This window comes from Fukomys damarensis, unplaced genomic scaffold, assembly GCF_012274545.1.
Source record: "Fukomys damarensis isolate Sample0158 unplaced genomic scaffold, DMR_v1.0_HiC HiC_scaffold_2, whole genome shotgun sequence".
Taxonomy (NCBI): Eukaryota; Metazoa; Chordata; class Mammalia; order Rodentia; family Bathyergidae; genus Fukomys; species Fukomys damarensis.
In genome coordinates this window covers 57,748,791-57,760,670 of record NW_022900914.1, presented here as the reverse complement: position 1 = coordinate 57,760,670, position 11,880 = coordinate 57,748,791, and the positions used below count along the sequence as shown (strand labels likewise).

Sequence of the window (11,880 nt, the reverse complement as noted above, 5' to 3'; positions counted from 1 at the left end):
TGTATAAAGATACAAAATATAACTTGACATCTCAGGAACCAGCAAGAACCCCATTACAAATATGAGTACAAAGTATAAAACTCCTGGGTCCCCCACTTCTGAAGGGTCATCTAGTAATTTGGTTCTGTAGGACTCATTTCACTGCTTTTAGCCATCCAAGCATTCAAAGGCTATGACGCAAGGGACCTTGGCTAATGCTGTACCAGGTGATACACATTGATATTGTTAATACGATGCTACTTATTCAGGATTGCAAAATGTAAATGATTTTGGGGTCAAAGAGACTTCCACCTAGATTTGAAAGGAAGGCTAAGAATGCCAGGCACTGTTCCCCTGAGAAGAGGCAGCTTAAATTTGGGGACTGAAGCTAATGGTGCAGTGGAGATGTTCCTGACTTGGAGCCAGACAACCATGAACTCAGTCTCTTACACCATTTATCTTTTATTATTATTATTTTTTTTTTTGTAGTGGGGATTGAACTTGGGTCCTTGCACTTGCAAGGCAGGCCACTGAACCACTGAGCTAAATCCCCAGCCCTTCTTCATTTATCTTTTAAATTGTGGGTGTTGGGTTTGGGCTGACCAACAGCACAGCTCGCCGATGTATTCATCTATGTTGTTGAAGATAGTAGGATTTTCCTTTACAATACTGAATAATATTCCATTGTGTTTAAACCTATATGAATTATGTGCATATAAATATTTTATATTCATTCACCAAAAAGCCTTAGTTTGTATCTATAATTTAGCCATTAGGAATAATACTTCAGTAAACATGGAGTGAAGGTACTTCTTTAGGATCTTGGTTTCTTTTGTTTTGCATATATAATCAGAAGTAAGATTATTGAATCATATGGATGTCTAATTCTTAATTTTTTTTTCTGTACCAGGGATTGAACTCGGGTCCTTGTGCTTGGGAGGCATGTGGCAGAACCACTGAGCTAAATCCCTGGCCCTCTAATTTTTAATTTGTTGAAGAATGTTTATAATGTTTTCTGCCATGACTCTGTACATCTGCATTCCCACTGAAAGTATACGAAGGTTCTCTTTTCTGCGTTTACTTGACAACAAATTTTGTCTATCATGTCTTTGATAATATAAAACTCAGGAGTTGTGTGGTAATACCATATTGCAATTTTGATTTGCATTTTATGATTGGAGACATGAAACACATTTTCATACACTTACTGGCTATTTGAATTTTTAATTTTGAGAATTGTCTATTTTGGTCCTTTGCCTGTTTTTTAATTTGGTTACATGATTATTTGATATTCAATCATGAGTTTTTAAAAATTTAGATACTTATTATTTTAGATACTTATTGTATAATATAATTATTACATAATTATGTGATATTACTTATTAAATAATCACAATTACATAATATTTAGTACATATGGTATTTGCAAACATTTTTCCATTTCATAGTTTGATTTTCATTTTGTTGATGTTTTCCTTCTTATTCAGAAACTTTAGATGGATGAACTTTGTCACATTTCTGCTTTTGACTACTTTTTTTGGAGGGGGGGTACCATGGATTGAACTCTGGTCCTTTTGCTAGCGAAGAAGGCGCCAGAACCACAGAGCTAAATCCCCAGCCTTGGACTACACTTTTGGTGAAAAAAAAATTGCCATAATCAATGCCAAAAAACTTTTCCTCTTTAATCTTGAAGTTTTTATATTTCCTTGTTCATTTTTTTCTGTCTTTCTAATGCTGACCAGATAGCTCTGGGAACTCTTTATTATGATGATGTCCATATAATTGATCTTCTCCGGAGCAAACGTCAGTGCCCTGGTCTTATCCTGGAAGGCTGGTCCAAGCTTCTGCTATCCTCAGCTATTCAGGAGAGGGCTCTCAGCACCTGTCATAGGGTGCTTTTGCAACGGAATTTTGCCAGGCCGCTGCAGCAGCAGTGCCGGCTCAAAAGCTGAGCAGGCTGGCCTTTCACTCACTGGACTCTTGGCTGAGGCTTGAGAAGCTCAGGTGGTGGAAAAGGAGGGACGAAGAGAGCTCAAGGCCTGGGCTTTTTTGAGGAGGAGTTAAGTGGAGCTTATGGTCTATCCCGGCTGGAGCTGTTTGGGCCAGTGGCCACGCCATTATGTGCCTGCACAGAGACAGGCTGGGGAATCCGGCTCTGAAAAAGGGCAGAGGAATGGAGCAGCCCGGTGCATCCTCATGTTCACAATCATCTTTGACACGTTTTGAGATACATTTTGAGAATGATGTAAAATAAGGTTAAATTTTTGTATAGTGGCATGTGGATGTTGGGTTTTCCTTCCACTATTTATTGAAGATGCTAACCTTTCCTTATTTCATATTATTGGTGCCCTTGTCAAAGATTAGTTGAATATATATGTATTTTTTTCTGAGCTCTCTATTTTTTCCATTAATCTACATATCTTTTGATTTTGAGTATCACACAATTAATTACTAAAATTAATATTATACTTTTAAATTAGGAAGTGCTTGGTGCTGCCACCTGCTTGGCAAATGCAAGGTCCCGAGTTCGATCCCTGGTACACCCACACTCAAACACATACAAACACATGCAAACACCCACAGAAACACGAATTAGGAAGTGCAATGCCTCTAGCCTTATTTTCTTTGATCAAGTATTAAGTACTTAGTCTTTCATGGTTCCATATTTATTTGTTTTTATATTGAAGATGACACTTTTTGATAATTGTCAGACTTAATATATAGATTGCTTTGGATGGTCAGACCATTTGAATATTAATTCTTCCAATTTATGAATATAGAGTATTCATCTTTTTTTGGGGGGGAGTTCTTTGAGACAGGTTCTCACTATGTAGTTGAGACTGACCTGGCACTCACTATGTAGTCCAGGCAGGTCTCAAACTCATAGTGATTCTCCTGCTTCAGCCTTCTGAGTGCTGGGAGTACAGGCGTGAGCCACCACACCCGGCCTCAAATTGTTCTTTTCAATATAAATTACTCTCATCAATGTTTTATAATTTTAATATAAAAAGTCTTGTAAGTATTTGGTTTATTCTGTCACTGTGCCAATTAAATTTTTGGTAAAAGCAAAAATGTTGTATTGAAGAAGCAACAAAAGACTGGACATTTCTTTTTTTTTTCTGAATGTTATAGTCTTTAATGAGAAAATGGTGTTTCCTGGAAAAATACTTCAGCAATATTTTCTTAGCTCTCACTATCCTTACTTTTCCCATTATGGATCTCAAAATATAGTCCCATCTCCAGTAGCATTCTCTTCCTTGAAGCCTGAGACTCTCTTTTTCTAATGTATTTCTTGAGACCCATCTTGCACAATGTCCTTGATCTAATAGTGTAACAATGAAAGAAATGATAAAATTATTCTGAGCCAAGTGCCAATGATTGTTAGTGTCTTGCAACATAATAGATGACACACTGATGATTTGGCAGGGACAAAAATCCCTGAACACTATCATAAAAGCAATCAAGTAAAAAGCTTTTGAGTGTGATGTAGATTCAAGAAAGGATCTTATATTGGTATGGGTATATTTTAGTGAGTTTGCAACACATGACTCTCCTTTTTACCCCTACATTCTTTTTCCCTTCAGATATACTTCTTTTGTTTCTACATTGTTCATAGACCCTTTTTCTCATGTATAATAATGGTCCAGGTTGTGTTATTTTAAAAAATGCCACTGTCATTTTTAGATAACAGCCAACAAGGACAGGAAATTCAAAGACATAGAAATCAGACAAACCAAATCTTTCAGTAATTTTCTTTGTAACCATCACACTAGAAATATGGACTAATGTGCCAGCTAAGTCAATAGAGATCCAGTTATTTTGTTAAGCCACATTTCAACATTTCAAGATAAAGAATATAAAGAGATTCTTTGTTTAAGACAGTTTTGCAATACTTTTATTCCAGGAATAAATTTTTCTTGTGTGGATAAAAACATTCTACATACTAGACTATAAGAAATAACTAGTATTGACATCTCTACTTACATATTTTACTTGGATATAATTTTTTATTTAATACATCCTTTTGCCATTGGAAAATTAGAGAGAAATAGAAAAAATATTTCCACTGGACAAAATAAGAGGGCGTTAAAAACACAGTATATCCTAGGCTTCAGTATTTCTTCACCTGTTAGCTGGAGAAAGCTACTACATCCCTGTAGAGCTGAACATAGAAGATTCAGGCTGAGCTCACTTCAGATATCATCCTATTAAGTAACAGTATCAATAACAACACCAATAATAACAGCAATAACAAGACCTATCTGTCAACAGTGTTGAAACTATGGAGTATCAATGTGTGTGTGTGTGTGTGTGTGTGTGTATGTGTGTGTGTATGCAAAACAGCAACTATGTGACCCCCCATACTTTATATAAAACTTAGCTGGAGATTAAGCATGGGCTTAAATGTCAGAGGTAAAATAATAAAACCTCTGGTTCTATCATTATTATTAAATGGTGTTATTATTAGTGGAATACTAACACATACAGGTACAATATTTACAAGATGAGTATGATTCATTTTGAGAAAACACAGAGAACTTTTAAAAATGCATAATACAAGTAACGTAACACACCAGATTTTTAAAACAATGAGTAAAATGCCTAGACACTTCACGAAAGAGGAAACTCAAATGATAAATCACCATATGAAAGGAAACCAACATTATTGTGTATTACAAATTAATGCAAATTAAAGCCATTGTGAAATGTCATTTAGAATCTTTGAAAAGAAAGATTAATAACATCAACTATAATCTATGGGTAATAGTAGCTAAGACACTCACACACTGACAATGTATTATCACTTAGGAAAACTATTGATGGATGTCTATCCTATCTATCCATGCTAAAAATATAAGAATAATCTATCATCATTTACTTTACAAAATATATATTGAAAATAAGTACTAAAGAAATAAACAGTAAATTTAAAAACTAGACAAAAGATAGGTATAATAATACCCCTGACAATTTGTCACAACACCTGAAACTCCATTCGCAGTTTGATGCATATATAATTATATTAATATGGGAGAACTCATCCACTGTGGAGTCCCTTGCTTTCTTAGGCTGTGGGCACAGTGCTGGCTGCTGCTGGATCTCAGGATTCCAGCTCACAGACTTCACCTAACCTTCCGTCTCAGATCTAGGTCCCTGGGCTTCCTGTAGCCAGGTCACAGATGAGGAGGCAGCGTGACCTGCACACATACAATTTGAATACCTTTTAGGAACAGGTATATCTTATAGCTTGTGGAAGAAAAAAAAAATCAAGACATTTTTGGGGGTTCCAAATTCCCCAAACGTGGAGCAAAATCTGTAAGAGCCCTGCAGTTAATGCCAATATTATCAGGAATGGCCAAGAGTAGTAACTGTGAACAATTATGTCTAAAGCAATGGCTCTGATTGTTCATTGTCCTACTTATTTATTTATTTAGTACCAGGGGTTGAACTCCGGACCTTGTGCTTGCAAGGCAGGCAGTGAAACCTGTCCCATTCATTGAAATAGAGAAATGAAAAGAAATACCACAGTAATGTACAAAGTGCTGAAAAGCCTAATAATGCTCAAAATTCACATGATAAATTAATTGAACCTGAAAAAACATGCTCCAATTGGAATTGAATAAAAATGGGATAAATGGAGGATTTGAAAGTGTTTCTTTATTTACATCAAAGTTAGCAAAGTCATCCACTGTATTCATGTCATCTACAGAGGAATTAAACCACAAGTCATTTTCTGGGCCATCTAATCAGGGTAAATTCACCAAAGGTGCATTATTGGGAAGAACTTCCTTTTCTTTCATCAGTGTTCTAAAATCATGGTTGAATGGATTTTATGGCAACCAATCAAATGGTAGCATGCAAAAGTCTAGAATAAGCTCCTGTCCCCAGAAGCAATACTGAGGAAAGCCTAGCACAGTCCCCAGACAACACTAAATCTATTACTTGTTAGAAAATGATGCACACAGTTTTTCACATTCCATTGAGATTCATTCCTTCCTCCTTCACTTATAATGAGGTCACATTCCTTCAGCAGTGCTCACAAAGCTTTATCAGAACCAACAGCTACTCATTCAAGTGCCTCTTCAGTCAAGTATGCTAAGAAGAAATTCCCAGCAGTAATAAATACTCAGTGGGAATGAACATTTTGGGTATAGATTTAATAGGCCTTATGTATTTAATAGACCTTATACTGCTAGTGGAAAGAACTTGTCTTTACCAAATGGCCTGCGTGTAAATTCCTCTTTTGGTTATAGGTTGATTCATCCCTCTCTACTGAAAACCAGCTGACCTAAATTTCCTGGGCTATTACAGTTGACAGTAATAAAAACACTGCAGACATGTGCATAGATGAGAGACTGAATATTTGGCTAAGGACAGCACTACAAATAAAGACCAAGAACTAATTGAAAGTGTAAATTATAAAAAAAGAAATGATAAGCCCAAGAGGCATGATGCTAAAATGAGATAACTGAGTGATGGGTAGATGATCATTTTCTGGTAAGAATGATTTCAGTGAAGACTTTTGTGATGATTTCATTCATATAGATGACTCCAACAGAACTAGAAGAACTCCAGAAGAAATTTCTCTCAAAGAAGGAAAGCATGCAATTGTACTATCAAACGATATATTTAATTTCTCCAAGGAAACTGAAAAGGACTTTAATAAAATGGATGAATGGATAGATATTTGTGTCTGACAGAAGTGAATTTGCAAAACATACTTCTGGAGCATCGTAACTTAATTTAACCAGATATGGATTACAGGGCTAGCTCCTTATTTGAAAGCTCTCCATGAGATAGCTCTGATGGAATGTATACATAGAAGGAAGAAGGCTTGGAACCCATTGAAAATATTTACTCTTCGGTAGGTATAAGTTCACTGAAATGAAGAGCATAGATGTCTGAATAATCTTGAATTATGTGACCTCAAGAATGATGGACTTAATGCTTGTTGCGGATCTGTCTGAGGGTGCATCTCTTGACAATGTGGAGTCTCACAATATGAACCACTTCGACCAGTCAGATAGAAATGTTAGCCATCCTGACCACTGTTTTCACCATGAAAAATGACTTGAGCAGAGACTGTCCTTACAGAGAAGCTAATTTGGATGATTTTGAAAGCTACTGGAGGGATCTACTTTTTCCAGGGTCAGATTTTGTAGTTGTACCGGAAAATACTGTGCTGCAGGATGTGATGGTCCTTTGGCACATAGGCCAGGAATGCAAAACTATAAAAACTGAGCAACTCAAACTAAAGCATCTGCTGTGTCCAAGGAGTGGATGTGGGTCATTTCGTAGTGTTCAACTGTCATCCCCCTCCAGTCAAGGGCTAGAAGATGATGATGATACATAAAAGAATGAAATGTATTAAATGAAATAAAAACTTAAAGGTGAAATAAAGAAAGAAAGATGAAACATTCAACTATTAATCATTAATTTAAAATCCTGTAGAAGTGTCATAAAAAAATCAAAAGGACAAAAATGTGTATATAATGATGAATATTCCCAAAGAACTTGGAGAAGAATTCCTTCTCCGGTACTACAATCTTCCTGCCAACCCAAAGACCGTGACCAGGGAAAATTAACAAAGCTACAACACATGGAGGCCCACAGAGAGTGAGCAGTCCATGGCATGAGCCAAGGCGGTACACATCCCAAGGGAAGCTTACACATGCTTGCAACAAGAAAACAGCAATGGTTTGAAATACCAACCTTTTCCTCAATCCCATACTTCTCAATGGATGTAGCTATGGGCTTACCTTCTTAGAAAACTTCGAAACAGCCATGAATGCTCAAGAGCCTCACCATTTGTAAAAGAATCAAACTAGTGCCATGCATTTTTTTTAAACTTTCTTGTCTTCAAATACCTGCCCAGACAAGCTAAAAAAAATAAGAGGTCAGTCTGTGCTGGTGGGCTATCTATCTCCTCCTAACTCCATGCAGCTTTTAAAATGATCAGTCCTTTTTTTGATAGCATCTCCACAGTCTAAATAATCTTCAAGTAGGATTCCCATTTGTAAGAAGTCCCTAAAATGTATCAATAAACTCAAGTAGAGCTGAAAAAAAAAAAGTCACCAATAATCGCATTAGGTAATTCAGCAAAATTTTAGCCAAGATCTAGTCAAGCAAGTCTAAGAAATCTGAATTTGAAACCATCTCAGCTCCACGTCTTCCACCTCTTTCAAACAAAAATGTATAAGTAACACTAGTCCAAGACTACAACCTCAAAACTTCCAGGCTAAGACAAGTGTCCCAAGGACACTAGCATGACAAAAAGAAATCATGCAGAATTCAAATGGCAATTTGCATTTTGGAGATTGCTAGTCCTGTAATGGGTATTCTCCTCTTCCTAGACCAAAGATACTTTAAGGCCATTGCTATCACATGCAAGTTTTTTTTTAAATAAACAATTTGCTCCATAATAGCTCCAGGAACAATTTGCCACCATGTTGGAGGTTCTATTGCAAGCCTGCAAATTTCAAAATTAGTCTGAAAGCTTAAAAAAACCCAAAAAGACCCAAAATACTACTACGATATTATCAAATATAATACCCCTAAATATCCAAAGTAATATTCTGTTATCACCATATATAAGTATATAATCAAATGGTGGGCATAGAAAAAATATATACATTTTTAGTGGGCAGACCAAAAAAATATACATTCTATATTTTGCCACTCCTAGTTTAAAATAGAAGCAGCAATCCATGATAATAGAGAAATGGCTAACAACTAGTGAAGGTTCTTTTCCTGTAGGGGGTCACTCTACAACCAAAGTTGAATGTTGTTTGTATATGAGTGTCCAAACTCAATGTTCACACTTTAATATATGTATGTTTTCCAACATTGAAAAAAAGACTAAAAGCAGGATCAGTATAGATATTACAGATGTTTCCTTAGACAGGACATCTTATAACTTTTCTTTCCTGGTGCCTGAGTAGGTCCCATGAAAGTTCAGAATTAATCTGAGTATCTTATTGGAGCTCAAATGATGCGCTTCTTTCTGGCAGAAACTCCCTAGGTCTCTGACCATGAATCATTGAAGTTCCAAATCTTTAAAGGTCTAAATATTAGAATATAAAGCTGCTCATTTGGTTCTTAAACTCTCTTGGACTCTTGAAGTGGCCAGTGAATACAAAAATTGTACTCTTCTCTTTCAGCTAGTGTGTTGACTGGTAGGTGTGGCCAACCCATGGCTGATAGGCTGCTGGCCCTCTTTTCTTCAATGCTATAGTTTAAATATATATATACATATATATACATATATATATGTATATATATGTATATATGTATATATATGTATATGTATGTATGTATATATATGTGTGTGTATGTGTGTGTGTGTGTATAAAGTATTTCTAGTTATATACATTAACTAACTATATTATATAATTTATATGTGCCTCAGGAGAATTCCTCATTTAGTAAGGCCCAAGCAAGCCCAAAAGTTGAACACCTATGGAAGGAATGTCAATAAAATGAACAATGCAAGACATGTTATTTGCCAGTTATGTCATAGAAAATTGTGTGTTCAAAAATTTTATGGCCATGGGTACATTTAATTTTTAAAATGTGTTTGAATATGGATTCCTTTCTGACAATTCTGTTCTTATTGCATATGACCACAAACAAACATGAACACCAGACATACATATGTTCTTTTCTTTCCTTCCAAGGACTTCATATAGTCATGGAAAAATGATCTTGGAGCTGAGTCAGAAAAATATAGTTTAATAAAACCAAATTTAAACTTCACTGCAAAGAATGATTGGGTTTTATGTGCAAAGCAGGCAGTTATCAGGAAAGAAATGATACTGTACTTTTAGGAGCTCTATAAGGAAAATAATAAGGATCAATTCCACCAGGATTTCATTTATTTTTCAGAAGAGAGCCCACTTTGTACTTATATTGATTTTGTTGACATTTAAAATGTTTATTTTTTATGATGTGTATGGTCTATTTACATACCTAGGCATTGCTAGATATAGCAGTTGTCAAGGGAAGTGAAGAAAAGACTACATTGCCAATTCTGTCACTCAGTCTTCATTTCCATTCTTATTTACATACTGTATTTCCCCAGGGATAAGAAGCCTTTGGAAAAGAAAGTTAAAGGGAGAAAATAAATTAAAAGGCCAATAATAAAATTGAGAGTCTCCAAGGAAACAGTAAATTGATGAGGTGAGGAAAAAAAATACAAAACCAATGAAGAAGAAATCCAAAGGAAAATAGTGATATTAACCACTACTATTTATTTGGCTTTTAGATTACAAAGCACTTTAACTTGATATAAAGCATACATCTTTTTAATCACTCTCTGAAATAGCATAAGGAAGAGGGACAGAAATAGATTAAGAGGAGAAAGGCATCAAGAGTTGAGTCCAGAGTGAGGAAGAGGGAGAAGAGAAAGGGCAGAAATGGAAAAAAGGAAAAACAAATTTCCAAAGAAAATGTGATAGAATCCATAGGAGCCTTAGGGGTTTATGACTTGTGAAGATGGGATAGGGCTCCATTCTCAGAAGGGTCTTTGCTTGGTTTAATTTCCAACCGTCCCTCTTAGAATCGCAATCATTTTAAAACAAAAGCCCTCCATTTTCATTTTGCAAATTTTGTAGGCCATAGGAATTTTGTGTATTGCCCTGGATGAGCTGAAAATTGGATAAAATCATGGCAGGAGGAAGAGAAGTAGAGAGGAGGGAAGAGGAAGAGAGGGGAAGCTGATCAACACGATCGAATGAAGAGACAGCATTTGCACCTTCCCATAGAAAGCCTATTATTTGTGTACTGAGTGCAATCTCAGCTCTGTTGCTCAAATAAAATTCAGTTTTTATAATCCAGTTTGCCAAAGAAGGGCAGACTTTACAATTGAGCTCTGAAAAAAAAAAAAAACAACAACAACAAACAAAAGAAAAGAAAAGGCAAGTAAAAAGCTATAGAATAGATAGAAAAAGTATTAGATTCACAATCAGGAGGCTGGACTTTCTCAGTATGTTTCTGACTTGAAGTAAACTCCTCTAAATATTTCTGTCAGGTGTCCTGAGTGAATGTTGGGGGTACTTTAGATGAAGATAGTAATGTTATTATGGGGGTAGGAGAGCTCTGATTAATGTTTATCTGTGTTAACTTTAATCCAAAGACTAGAGAATGTCCACATTTCAGAAAGATACTAGTATCTTTTCATGAAAGAATGCTCTATAGTAAACCAAAACCTTGGAGAAGTGGGTGACAGGTTTGTTTCTAAAACTCTAAAGTCAGACAAGTAAATAGTTCACAAGATGTAGAGTTATAGTGTCATAAAATATGAAACCCTCCATAAATTGAATGGGATAATTTAAAATAAATTTAATCACTGTCTTGGCAAAATATACCTTTAAAATTCAAATATTTAGAGTAAAAATAAATCCTAGGGTATTATGGAATGTGTCACTTTCTATGATTTGTATGGCTTTTACTGAGCATCATACACTGAAAAGAACAGCAAGTAATATTGATCAGATGCCTCAGGCTGCAAAGTCAAAAATGCCCTCAAAGATCATGGATACAATGAAGAATCAATTATATTTGACTTTTTTTTTTCCACGTGGGAGTGTTTTCCTATGTTGATAAAAGATAGAAGATACAAGTTTCAATATTTTATGAACCTGTGACGTTCTGCCATTCCTCAAGTCCACGATTAAGCCCTGTGGCCCAGAAGAGCAAGTTAGAGAAATCAAGAACACAAGAAAATTTGTTTTGCAAGTGCAGTCTAAACTGTGAATAGTTAAGCATTTAAAATGGTGTTGTTTGAATGTTCTTGTCCACCAAAAACACATATGTTGAAATCCTAATCCCCAGCATGATAAGATATGGGGCCATTCATAAGTGATTAAGGAGGTATGATGGTTTGGGATTGGTGCTTTCAAA

At 35.6% G+C, this 11,880-nt stretch overlaps 1 pseudogene; it reads left to right on the top strand.

Moving 5' to 3' along the window:
* Nucleotides 1–2,098: 2,098 nt before the first annotated feature.
* On the top strand, nucleotides 2,099–7,600 carry LOC104852360 (annotated as a pseudogene).
* The last annotated feature ends 4,280 nt before the right edge of the window (nucleotides 7,601–11,880 follow it).